The sequence below is a fragment of the Peromyscus californicus genome, unplaced genomic scaffold (assembly GCF_007827085.1).
Source record: "Peromyscus californicus insignis strain IS unplaced genomic scaffold, ASM782708v3 Scaffold_12__1_contigs__length_115047231, whole genome shotgun sequence".
Classification (NCBI taxonomy): domain Eukaryota; kingdom Metazoa; phylum Chordata; class Mammalia; order Rodentia; family Cricetidae; genus Peromyscus; species Peromyscus californicus.
The window spans coordinates 88,990,868-89,004,151 of record NW_026294413.1 but is presented as its reverse complement, the minus strand read 5'-3'; the positions used below and the strand labels follow the sequence as shown (position 1 = coordinate 89,004,151).

The following is a 13,284-nucleotide window of genomic DNA, read 5'->3' as shown; positions in this document are numbered from 1 at the left end:
TCCGTGTTTGGTCACTTGGCTACCCCAGAAGAAAGTTAACTTCAGAAAACTGAAAGAAAATGGAGAAACAGTGGGCAGTTCGGAGCAGTGGACCGCTTGCCCTGTGCAGGAAAGGAGAACAGCTGGCGAGAAGAAAGGAATGCTGGACAATGGGCAAGTGGTCAAGCTGGGATGTCATTCTCTTCTGTCCCTGCCAAACCTTTGCTCTTAGACTCAAAGGAAAATGTCCCAGAACCTCCCCAACTGTTTCCTGACCTCTGTGCTGCAGATCCTGGATCTGATAATCAGATGGTTTAGAACTAAGAGCGCTTTGTCAACTTGGGTCACCGCGTAGCCAGTGTTTTAAAACTTTTTTTTTTTAATACAAATCTTGGGCAGTGCTCCAGAACCTAAGAGAGCCCTTCCCAGAAACCTGGCTGCTGGGTCTGAAGGACAGGACCTGTGCAAACAGTCAAGCTGGCCTGTTCATTCTTCAACAATGAAACCAGAGCCCATGGAGCCCAGCCAGTTGCTCTGCTGCTCAGCTGATCCATGGCACCCAGCGCCCAGCCATGTCTGCCCACTTTACAGTTTCTCACTGTGGCCCCAGCCTCTTCCATTCCCACCCAAATATGAGAGAGGAATCCCAAGACAGAGGACTTCGGGGTTCTTGTGCTCCCACTGCAAGTCTCTTGGACTCTTAAATAGCCTATGGCTATCAGAGGACCTACAGATACTCTCACCGCCTCAAAAGCAGTGCTTTGTAAAAGCCTGGAACTGGAAAAAGGACTTTCTTATGGAGAGGGTCCGCAACTTTTACCAAATGCTCTCAAATTTGTGACCCCCCCCCAAAAGGGTCAAGAATGATTTCCCTATAATTTGTGCCCCTAAAAGTCACTTTGCCAGTTCTGATTGTGAGTTGCAAGGTTAACAATTACATCCACTTTAACCTTTCAAGGCAAATGTAGCATATAATCCTCTGAGTGCCTGAGGTCCCAGGCTTGCTTGTAAAACAGCAATTGGGTTGTGAATTCCTAAAGTTGTCTCTGCAGCTGAATTCTAACTAGAGCCAGGTTCTGACCATCTTACAGCTGAGAGGCTACACAGCCATTGAAATAGTTCAGGTTTCTTTATAATGACCCATTCATTCTGAGCAACGAACAATCATTTCTTGACTTAATTCTGCTTTGGTCTTAGATTAGGATTGCCAGATTTAGTAAGTATAGGAAGGCTTGGGGGTGTTAGAGCAATTGGCTAGGTTAAAAACATGTTCTGTTTGCAGAATTCTGGTTCAGTTCCTAGTGTCCACATAGAGGTTAACAGCAAACTGTAACTCCCATTTGGAAGGGTATGAACACCCTCTTCTAGTCCCCTCAGGCACCAGGCAAGCATGTGATGTACCTTCATACATGTAGGCAGAACACTCATGCACATAAAAAATAAAAGTAAATAAATAAATGTAAAGTCATGGAGCTTGAGGGGTGGTTCAATGGATAAGAGCAGGAGCTTTTCTGGCAGTTCAGTTCCTAGCATCCATATCAGGCAATTCACAGCTACCTCTAAATCTAGCTCCAGAGAAGCCAATGTCTTTTACCTCTATTGAAAACCTGTACTCACATGCAATCTCCAGTCACACACACACACACACACACACACACACACACACACACACACGCATGCACGCGCGCACGCGTACACGCACACACTTTAAAGGTACATTTTTTTAAAAAGTACTTTTCTATTAGCCTTTTTTGTTATAGAAATTAGGCAACATTTTCAGTAAACAGTGACAGGTTCAGGGGTCAGGGACAGGGATCATAGAAATGTTCTAAAACTGGTATTAATTTATTCAAAATCATTGAATTTCACACTCAAGAGCATGAACTTGATGATAAGTTACATTTCAGAAAATTGTTGGAAACTTAAGGCTAGCATCATTTAGTTTTTCTTTATTAATATGATGATGAAAGCCATAAATCTATGCATCCGAATCAAGCTCTTGGGATCTGTGCTATACTTTGGTAAAATTTCTGGGCCTGCAGAAGCTCATCACCAGATGACAACTGATGCCCCACCTGGGATTCTGACCACGGCTGGGCAGTGGCGGTGAGGCTCCTCTCTACCCAAAGTGGAGAGCTGTGGCTTTTGGAAGTGCCCTGTTGTGGACTCTCAGTGATCCATTGGGGCAGCTGGGCTTTCATGCTGAAAGCCCAGACGGAGGGTGGTACCTGTCTTGTGGGTGAGATAGAGCTTGGGGTCTGTTTAAGAAGCAGAAGCGCATGCCTACTGAAGCGGACCCTCACTCCCTTTTTAACAAGAGTGGTGCAAACAGGTGTCTGTGTACCATTACTGTAGGCTCCGCTAGGAAACCCCTTTATCAACACCCACAAAACTCATGTGTGACTTTAGTGTCAGGTACTCTGAGGAGCACACATGGGCCGGGATGTGAGATAGGAAGGTTGCTGAGTTAGGGCACTGGTCTACAAGAACAGAGTGACTGTGAAGGAGATCACACCAGTCTACAAGAACAGAGTGACTGTGAAGGAGAACACACTGGTCTACAAGAACAGAGTGACTGTGAAGGAGATCACACCAGTCTACAAGAACAGAGTGACTGTGAGGGTAAACACACCAGTCTACAAGAACAGAGTGACTGTGAAGGAGAACACACCAGTCTACAAGAACAGAGTGACTGTGAAGGAGAACACACTGGTCCACAAGAACAGAGTGACTGTGAAGGAGATCACACCAGTCTACAAGAACAGAGTGACTGTGAAGGAGATCACACCAGTCTACAAGAACAGAGTGACTGTGAGGGTAAACACACCAGTCCACAAGAACAGAGTGACTGTGAAGGAGATCACACCGGTCTACAAGAACAGAGTGACTGTGAAGGAGAACACACCAGTCCACAAGAACAGAGTGACTGTGAAGGAGATCACACCAGTCTACAAGAACAGAGTGACTGTGAGGGTAAACACACCGGTCTACAAGAACAGAGTGACTGTGAAGGAGATCACACTGGTCTACAAGAACAGAGTGACTGTGAAGGAGAACACACTGGTCTACAAGAACAGAGTGACTGTGAAGGAGATCACACCAGTCTACAAGAACAGAGTGACTGTGAAGGAGAACACACTGGTCTACAAGAACAGAGTGACTGTGAAGGAGATCACACCAGTCTACAAGAACAGAGTGACTGTGAAGGAGATCACACTGGTCTACAAGAACAGAGTGACTGTGAGGGTAAACACACCAGTCTACAAGAACAGAGTGACTGTGAAGGAGATCACACCAGTCTACAAGAACAGAGTGACTGTGAAGGAGAACACACCGGTCTACAAGAACAGAGTGACTGTGAAGGAGAACACACCAGTCTACAAGAACAGAGTGACTGTGAGGGTGAACACACTGGTCTGTAAGAACAGAGTGACTCTGAAACTCTTTAAGCTTGAGGCCTACCTTCTTTAGAGTTAATCACCATCCTCTTGAAGCAGCTATTGGCTTATGGGACTTAGGAGAATCACTGTAGCTTCTGCTAGACCAGTGGTTCTCAACCTTCCTAATGCTGTGACCCTCTAATACAGTCCCTCATGTTGTGGTGACCCCCAGCCATGAAATTCTTCCATCGCTACTTCATAGCTGTAATTTTGCTACTGTTATGAATCATAATGTAAATATCTGATATGCAACCCCTTCACCATCCACAGGTTGAGAACCGCTGTGCTACGACCTCAAGCCAAGCTCTTCTTTTTCTCTGCCTGTTCTAAATATTATTTAACAGATAGTTAAAAAGAAAGAAAAAGGAAAAGAAACAAAAGCAGAGGTACCAAAGTCCCCCCACCCCAGAGACCGTTCATGTTCTTTGTCCACTTGAGACATGTCTCCTTCTGTGGTCAGATGTTGTAGAGGTCAGTGAGACATGGAGGCAGTTGGACAGTGAGGGACAAGAAGGATGAGAACAGTGGACAGGTGGATAGCCAGAGGTGAAGCTACCTAAGACTTGAGGGAGCTGAGGGGTCCTTTCTACGGGACCTTTTAGCTATCCACCTTGGACAATTTCTAGCTAGACAGTTGCTAAGACCCAAATATTTTCATTCCAGTAAGCCGCAACGAGGCCCAGTCTTCACACATAAACTAACATGATTCTTCTAACTTGATCTGAGCTCAGGACCCTGAGATGGACAGAAACCTGTGCCTAGAATCAAGAGCTCCTCCTGGGGGTTGCCTCCCAGCTGAACAGAGAGCTAATTGGTTGTCCTCATTGAGGGGAGGTCAAGCTAATTGAGTCTTCTTCCAAGTGTAGCAATGAACATGTTAATTCAGTGAGTTCTACCTTGTTTTCTCATGCAATCCACTGGTGAGGGTGGCACCTTGGCCAGTCTACTCTTAATCACTTATATTACAGTGCAACTAGGTGCCTTTCTTTGGGAAAAAAAACTCTACAAAACCATCAATTTTGCTGCTTTTAAATGTCTTCTCTCACATGTCCATTAAGTGAGGTTCCACCACTTTTGGATTTTTCTTCTTCTTCTTCTATAAAGTGGGTGACTTTCAGGTCTTTGTTAAAGAGGCCATTTTTATAAGGCCCACTCCTCTTTATGATTTTTGTCAAACCTGAGTGTGAGGAGTACAGCAATAATCTTAAAATTCTGTTTTTTGTTTTTTCCTGAAGAAGAAGCCAAACGCTCACTGGGTAGCTCCCCATACAGAGGCCTAGCCTGTGCTCCTGATGTTCCCCTCCTCTATGCCTTTTTCTTTTCAGTGTTTAGGTCGTACTATTTCTGTTAGAAACATTTTCCCTCCACGTTGATTCTGAATGGCTCAGCAAGTCTTAGAGGTCCCATGCCTGTAACAGATAATAGTGTGCCTACTTTGGGCTTTTTTTTTTTTTTCTTCAGTTACCTCACCGCAGGGCTATTGTACATGGTTTCTGTAAAGTACTGGAAAAGTGGTGTTTCCCTCTTACTGAGACCACAGTACTACAAGACATCATGTTCCTAAGGATGCTGTGAGTGAGAGCTGGCCATTGCTCAAATGTTATATTTAAGTAGTGACTCTCAACGAGCACTGCCCCCATCCCCCATCCCTGGGCATTTGGCTCTGTTTACTAATATTTTTAATTGTCTCAGGCTGAGAAATGGATGATACCGGCATCTGGTAGGTAGCTGAAGACACTATTGCAACCCAATATAGACAGGTGGATCCTGGTAGAAAATAATGTTCTTGTCCCAAACTTACATATATTAAGTTGAAACCCTGGCATTTAAGGAATTTTTGCTCAGTTTACTTTTCCTCAAGGTCTGAGGAAAAAGAGGGAAAATACTCTATTTTTTTATGAATTGCACATCCCATGTGGATCCAGGCATTACTGAACACAAGGAGTACCCCTAAGCTGGGCAAAGTGCACAGTTAAGGGAGGTCTCGGCTCCAACAGCTGCCTTAACTCCAAGGAGAGACAACTTAGACAAAAGCCCAGGACTGAAAAGTTACAAGGATGTTTAGTTTGTGATAAAAATCATCTTGCAGATTAAAGTCTTTCTTCCTGCCCATAAAATGGTATGTTCTTCAAATAACTCAGAAACTGGCAGCGTTTAACCGTGCTGTGAGGAGGGGGCCAAGCTTGTCGCCCAGAGCCATGGCCCATTCATTCCATCCTTCTTAGCAAGTGTGTCCGGGTCACCATAGTCCTCCTCATCTCATCATTTCCCTACTCCGTTTTAGAGTTGATCCGTTTTCTAAATGTGCTGTCTGCATAAATTGATCCATGGGGACCATTTCCCAGACCCAAGTTCTTCCTCTATCTTTTGTCTCCATGTTCTTATTCCTTTACTGGAGCAAAGATGAACACGGGTGCTTTCTCCTTTTCACATCCTAGTAAGAAAAGTGAGACTCCTTCCCGAGACCCCCAGCAAAGGCTTCCTATGTCTCATTTGCTTGGGATCATGTGCTCATCCTAAACCAGTGCTGAGGCTAGAAGAATGCTAAGAGACAGCAGACTGTTGCTATGACCTAGGTGTGCCATACCCATGAGCTGGATGGAACTTGACGGATTCATGTGGGGTGGGCTGAATGTCTGGCGGATGTGTGCCCACAAAGGGAAGTTGGGGTGAGATAGATAAGGAGAGAAAAAGGTGCCTAGGAGAAAAATACAGCTTCACACACACACACACACACACACACACACACACAAACTTGCTTCTAGAAAATGTGTATTCTATAGCCCAAAGACTTACCAAAGTTCTTACCCCATTGCAGTCAGCTAGCTGACTGGCTCAGACAGCGTGAGGAATCTCCTCACCTCCCTTCTTAGCCACATGTAGACGTCGCTGTCCAAGAGGGATGAAAAACCTATTATCAACTGTCTTAGAATATTAGAAGAACTGTGCAAACACATAGTGATGGTGACATTAGACCAAAGCAGTTCCATTCAGTGTCTGCAGTTTACAAGTGTCGCACTAGCTCCAACCCACCCGAACAGCTGTGCCAGCCTCATTTCGGAAGCCAGGGTCTAAATTTATCCCAATCTTCATTGTCACAGGTCAGTGTGGGAAATCTTCTGAGGTCAATGATTGAGGTAATTGGCTTGGAAACATCTCTGTTAAATGACATAATTGGTTTTAATTACGTAATTATGCCACTTAAAGTGTGGGGGTCAAAGGTTACCCTTATATTTAGCAGTGAGATCCCCCAAATGAAGCCAGGGCATTTAAAGCAGTGGGTCTTCAAAGTTTTCTATTTTTTTTTCCAGAGGAAAGCCAGAGTGGGCTTGCCTTGGCACTAGTGGTTTAGGGGTGATTATCCTGCATGAGGTAGTGCCAGGTCTTCGCCTGTATATAGGAGCCTTTGTAAGGAGAGGCAAGAGCTTCCGTAAGACCTCCTTGTGATCTGACGTTAATGAGCAGTGGGAACTCAACCGTCAGCAATTGAATCTGATTGGGCAGGGTAATTATATGATTGCCTCTGGTGTTTGCACACGCACAGGGATATTTTTATTGGAAAAAACCTAATTGCTTACTTACTTAGTTGGAGGGCAAACCTAAACAAATTTGTGTTGTCATAGGTTAAAAAGACATCGTTTCTTTGTCTCTAAAGTAGCTGCCTGCGCCCCTTCTTAGAAGAGAGTGTTTTGTTTCTTCCTGGGTTCAATCGGGGCTCTTTTCAAGACCAGCGTTTTATGATAATATTAGAACCTGAAGGAAAGTCACTCCAGGCTGTGAGCTTCCGGGATGACAACTTGGTTCTAGTTGCCTGTTCTAACTACACCTTACAGTGGCTTCTTTCCTAAGGCACAAGCATCTAGGACCCTGGGCAACATTCAAACTCCTGGGACTTTCACAAGCTGTTTGGTTTGTTTGTTTGTTTTCCTCTTGTTTGTTTTCTTGCCCAGGTAGAGGCCCCTAGCAACACTGGCTTCCTTAGCTGTCTAGTTTCTCTTAATTGCCTAAGACAAGTGGGAGGGACTCTGTCTGCGATGGGCTTTTAGAAATGAAAAACACCCAGGCTAGGAGGCACAAGATGCTGCCTCCGCAGTCTGTCTGTCACATGGGGCTTTGGGAGGAAGACTGAGGCAGAATAGGTGAGCCAAAGGGAGGAAGTCTAGGTGCTTCTGAGTCAGACCTCTCAAGTCAACATCAAGTGAAGCTTACCTCCCTTAGCTGAGCTGTACAACAGACTCAAGTATTCTGGCCTCTGCTGTCTCCTCATTACTTAGAGAACCAGTTACTTCCTAAGACCGTTCCTTTGGGGAGATCCTCCCACCAGAAGCAGAAACACAACTGGTTTATGGGGAACAACTCATGGTGAGGACAGCAGATGCTAAATCTGGGTGCTCCGGATGGGTATAGACTTATGGGCTGGAGAATGAGGGAGAATAAAGCCCACCGGGTACCCCCACTCTACCCCACCCCACCACCCATCCCCGTTTCCCTTGCTCTCCATCCCAGGAATTCTGCACATGCTGACCCACCCCAATCCTTTTACTTCTCAGGCTTGATACTAAGTGGAAAACCTCCCCTGACTACTCACACAACTCTGAACTGGCTGCCCATGGACTTGTTAGCGAGTGCTGGATTCCCAGTTCTACTGTGCTGTGATGACTTGCCTCGTTGTCCTCCCCAGCACCCCAGAATCTCCACAAGAGCAGGGGCCCGTGTGTACATCCCTCGCTCCTCTCTCTACCCAGAGCCTGGCCTAGTCCTTGAGAGTTTGGTGTGAATGAATGAGGAGAGGAATGTTTGCTGGGTGTCCCCGGGGGAGCTCTGTGTGCTGCTTGCGGTTCCCAGCCCACGCTGTTAATACTGCTTTCTTGTCGCTTACAATTTTCATTGCCCTAGATGATCCAGCTCAGTTGGAGGCACGTGTAGGCACAGCCAAATCTCATGCTGAACATTGATCACCTGTCCAACCTTTGCCTAGAGTGGGAGCCCCCAGTTCCTTCAAGAGATCCAACTTTACCTGTCTGTAAAGAAGAAGAGGAGGAGGGAGACAGCGGGGAGGATCCAGTGGCATTGTAACACCAGAGCAGGTCCAGTGTTTACTCTTGCCCTTTTGGAGGTGGGTAACTGCAATTGATGTGGAGTGCTGGGATTAAGAGAGACCAGATAATGACCTTGGATTTGGGGACTCATTTGTATTCTTTTTTTGTGTGTTTGATTTTGCTGGAGTATAGGGATTGCACCCTATTTCTATGTTTAATTCATAGCCAGACTGTTGCTCCCTGACTCCCATCAGCATGGACTGTGGATCCAGGCCCAACAAACACACAGTACCTGTTACTGCAGCAGCCCGAGGCAGCTGTGCGCCTTTTCTGCATCTGGCTGTGTGGAGAGGCGGCTCATTAGTTGGTGCTGTTTAGTGAGCGCTACATTGATTATTTTTCTTGCCAAGGTATTTTTGTTGTCGTCGTTGTTGTTTCAACCTTCCACCCCATCCCAAATAACCTCACAGTGGAGAGATCCTGAATGACTAGTGAGTAGATGCAGTTCCACTTAAGAATACCCCTGCAGCCTTGCCCAAGCCTGAAACACGTTAAACCAGCTTCTTCCTCGAAAACATGGACCCATGACACCTCAAGTCTCAGCCAAGTGGCTTTCCTACTGAACCCCCCAAACTCCAAGCTATTGCTGAGTGTGAACTGCTCGTTCTTGATTCTCTTACAGTAACAATTTCTGGGTGGACCATTTCTTTCATATGGAAACCACAGTTTCGCAAGATAGAACAGAGTAAACCCACAGAGGCCGAAGGGTCTTGACTGTGGGTTTTTTTTGGGTGGTGGTCTACACTCAGCTTCTCTAGGTCCAAATCCACTCTTCCTTGGTTATGTCCCATTAATGGTCCTGGTATTCTGAGTCTCATTACCTTGGAATCTTGAGATTGTATTTCTTAGCAAAATAAGCTCGTACGTTTGCATTCTAAGTGTTCCTTCTAGGACAAAGTGTGCGTGCGCCCACTCTGTGGTACAGTGTAGGCTCAGAGACATCATGCACTTTGAATCAAATAGCCATCACATTCTTTATTCCTGAGTTCTAAGGAAAGTTCAGTTTGACTGTGAGTTTTGGAATACTACCAAGGGATGGTTCACCAGCTCGTATCCTCTCTAGATTGAGTCAGGTAGTAACAGCCTACAGAAATAAATCACATTCTTTTGCAAATATATATGAGTGGCATTTAATATGTAATTAAGCTCGGCAGTGTCTCCTTGTGTCTAATCACTATATGATGTTTCATTTCAAAATACTTCTGTGTGGGGTGTGTTAGTTCTTTTGTCCCTATCAACACGAGGTCTGAGAAAGAGAAAGGAAGAAGAGGAATCGTTAGAATCAGTTATTGCTCTTTCAGGTCACACTCAAACCACTGCTTTGCTCCACTGTTATTTCTTATAGAGTCTTCCTGTCCCTCCCTTGGCTAATTTTGGCAGTGGATTTAACACAAGTGCCATGCCTGCACCAGCAGCCTGCTTCCTGGCATCGGATGCGAATGCCTTAGATATAGACTCCTTAGACGCTAAGGATCTAGTGGGTCAGAAACTCTCTGTGGGGCCCAGCAACCTGGGTTTGAAGGTATCTGTGGTGCTTGGGTGTATACAACACACTCAAAGTCATTGGTTCTACCAGTATGTGATGGGAGGATATTAAAGGAACATAACCAAGTACTGTTCTCCAGGAGATTGATATCCACCAAGGGCATGGAGCATAAATTCATCAGCCAGTTAAGCAGAGTAATCTTCATATAATAGAAATTATATCATGGACTCACTTCATAACCCCCTCCAGGTGGTTTCGTTTTGTTCTTATAATGAATCTAAAGGTTTGGCTCAGTCCTTCAAGGCCTAGCATGTTCCTCTGCCTGCCTTCTATCCTTCTCTGATATGCCACTTCCTCCCTCCTCCAACGCTCTTCAGCATGGTGTTAGCCTTTTCAGAGATCCTCAAGCATGTACCCAGGTGTGGTGCGGCAGCGACACAGACGGGAAGGAAGAAGCAGATAATTGTAGAGCATCAGTAATAGACTCCAACTTTTTTCATGAAGCAGAATATGTCTACTCCCTTTGTCCTCGTTGGTTGGCACATTCATCTAGTAAGCAATGTAGAGATAGACAGGTGTAATACTATATTGGTATAATTGTTGGTATTACTAGCCTCGTATTGAGGCTAATTGTCAAGTCATTAAGAATGTGGGAAGCATAGCGTAGTTCTTAGTATCACGTGTTTGATCAACTTTTCTCTGTGAGTTGGCTGGGCAGGAACAGTAGGAACTGAGTGAATGGGTGTGAGATGGCACTTGGATGTGTGGCACCATTACATGGATGGAGCTGATAAAGAACGCTTGATGTTTTAATTTGGTTTCAGTAAAAATGAGGACCATGTCTGTTAGAATTTGCCTTTTTAAAAACTCTGTCAATATGGATCTTTGCAGCATTAAGGTACCATGTACTCTGGGAATAAAGGAGCCAGTTAGATTTTTATAGAATGTAAAAGTAGCATATCTTGCTGGGCAAGGTGGCACACACATTTAATCTCAGCACTCTGAGAGGCAGTGGCAGGTGAATCTCCGTGAATTCAAGGCTAGCCTGGTCTAGAGAGTGAGTTCCAGGACAGCCAGGGATACACAGTGAAACCCTGTCTCAAATAAAAGAAGAAAAATATCATCTCTCAGGATTCTGTTTAAAGGAGAAAAATTAACAATTGACTTGTCTTTTGGAAAGCAAATTGGATTTGGGTGTTGCTTTCTGTTTTGAGTATCCCCAACTATGTATCCACAGTAACAGCTTATTGCTATATGAGTATAGCATCCCTGGTTTTGGACATCATTTGCTCATCAGGATCCTTATTTGTGATCTTATACAAAGGTGCAAAGAGTCAGTATGAAGGTGCAAACAGGGAGAATGAGGTGTGGCCTTAGGGAAGGTGTGGCTTCCATCCCCCCCAGAATCCTTCTTCCTTGTAAATCCCTCCCTGGAAAGGGGAAGAGAGTCTCCTCAATACCTTTAGATCTACCATCTTCAATACCTTATGATCTACTATCCTCAATCAGGGCCTTACTATTGCTGGTAAAGCTGGTCCACTCCTCTGAGTGGCAATCCCACATGGACCAAACAGACATGCCATACCTCTGCTGTCTGAGAACTCAAGCACAGAGGCTGAGAAGCTTTCCTCCATCTGGTAAGTACTTCTCTGTTGCTGTGAGAAGTCACAGTGTCCAAGACAATTTATAGAAGAAGGAGTTCATTTTAGTGTATTATGGTTCCAGAAGCATCAGAGTCTATCATGGCAGGGAGGCATATCAGCAAGTGGCAGGCATGGCTGCAGGAAGTGGAGGGCTCACATCTTCGACTGCAAGTCCAAAGCCGAAAGAGAGAACTGGGAACGGTCTGAGGCTTTGATCCTCCAGGCCCAGCTCCAGTGACATGCTTCCTCCAGCAATGCAGTACCTCCCCACAGCACCACCGACTGGAAACCAAATGTTCACATAGGCGAGCCTGTGGAAGAACATTCTCATTCAAACCCTTACACTCCAGTAGCCAAGTGAAACGGACCCCAAGTGTATCAGCTGCAATTTGGACTGTAATGAGTGAGGAGAACAGACACTTGCATCCCTTCTATTTGATGGGGAGCACTTCCAGGGCTGCTGTTCCCTGAAGACTATGGATCTGTCGTCCTCAGGGACACCTGTGTTACTTTCTTAGTAGATCCTTCTGGGCGGTTTTTCTTTATTTCTTTATGCCAAGTAATCTCCAGTGCTTGTCTCTTGTCCATGTGCCTGGTATTCCCTAGGCCCATGTGTTTTCCATCTGCATGCACTTATCTCTGCTTTGCTTAGTTTGGGCCTTGTCTGCTGGAGCATCTCTTATCTTCAAGTTCTTGGTATCTAATTCCTGTATCCATCCGTCATCTATGGGGGCTAGATTGCATCTCCATATTCTGGAATAAATTTTCAAATTTATAACTTCTTTCACTGATGACCTCTTCTTCAATATTTTCTACTGATTCTACTGGTCACTGCCTCTAATGCTGGCTGTGGTCCCATCACTGCGTTTTTAATAGGAGGGAAGTGGTAGGAACCCCTTCTATTTCCCCTCTTGAGTGTACTCCTCTGCATCAGTGCCCCATAAAAGCATTGCCACTCGTGGGGAAACTGAGTCCCAGTGATGGATGTGGTTTGTCAGCAGTCATGCTATTGGCTCCTGGTAGGGGTTGAACAGTGCAAAGGCCTGCTTCATCCCCACAGCTCCCAATAAAGATCAGACCTGAGAAGCAAAAACCATAAAAATCACCATTCCTGCCAAACTGCCCAAGACCTCACACATATGAAGTATGAGTATTTTAATTGCGATTTATCTAGCTCAGAATGATTCTTGCTTCTCTATATCATAGATTACCTCAATAAACCGTGGACTCAAAAGTATATAACAAGGAGAAAGTTTAAAAACAAAGATGTTTCGCTTGGGAACTGTTTTCCCCACCACTGGCACAGTTAGCAAGGTTCAGAGTCATTTTTGTTTGTCATAATTCAAAGTTTGGGGAGCAGACATGGGCTCTTGTTATCCGAAGTAGAGAGGGCATGGCCTCTCTACTTTGCATTACTGAGGATAACCTCCTCAAAGAATTATCCATCCCAAAATGTCAGTAGCACCGGTGTTTGAAGACTCTGGCCTGAAGAGAATTCATTCAAGCCAATTGTTACCCATTAGGCTGGTAATGTAAACACACTTCTGATTTTGAGTTATCAAGCTGTTGTTTTATATCTCATCTCTTTTTTTTTAATTGGACAGTGCAGTCATTGTGGGGGTATGTAGCTGTTTTAA

General features: G+C 45.0%; 1 protein-coding gene across 16 annotated transcripts in view; it reads left to right on the top strand.

The window, feature by feature from the left end:
• The window catches only part of Erc2 (ELKS/RAB6-interacting/CAST family member 2), a 906,926-nt gene that overhangs the window by 802,778 nt on the left and 90,864 nt on the right, over positions 1-13,284 (top strand). Inside the window, exon 21 of one of the 16 annotated variants that reach the window (XR_008217165.1) lies at positions 8,316-8,535. The exons of 14 other annotated variants lie outside the window; for them this stretch is intronic. The gene's annotated coding sequence lies outside the window, so the exon portion shown is untranslated. The remainder of the gene's footprint in view (positions 1-8,315; positions 8,536-13,284) is intronic. One more of the 16 variants, XR_008217166.1, reaches the window with a different exon arrangement.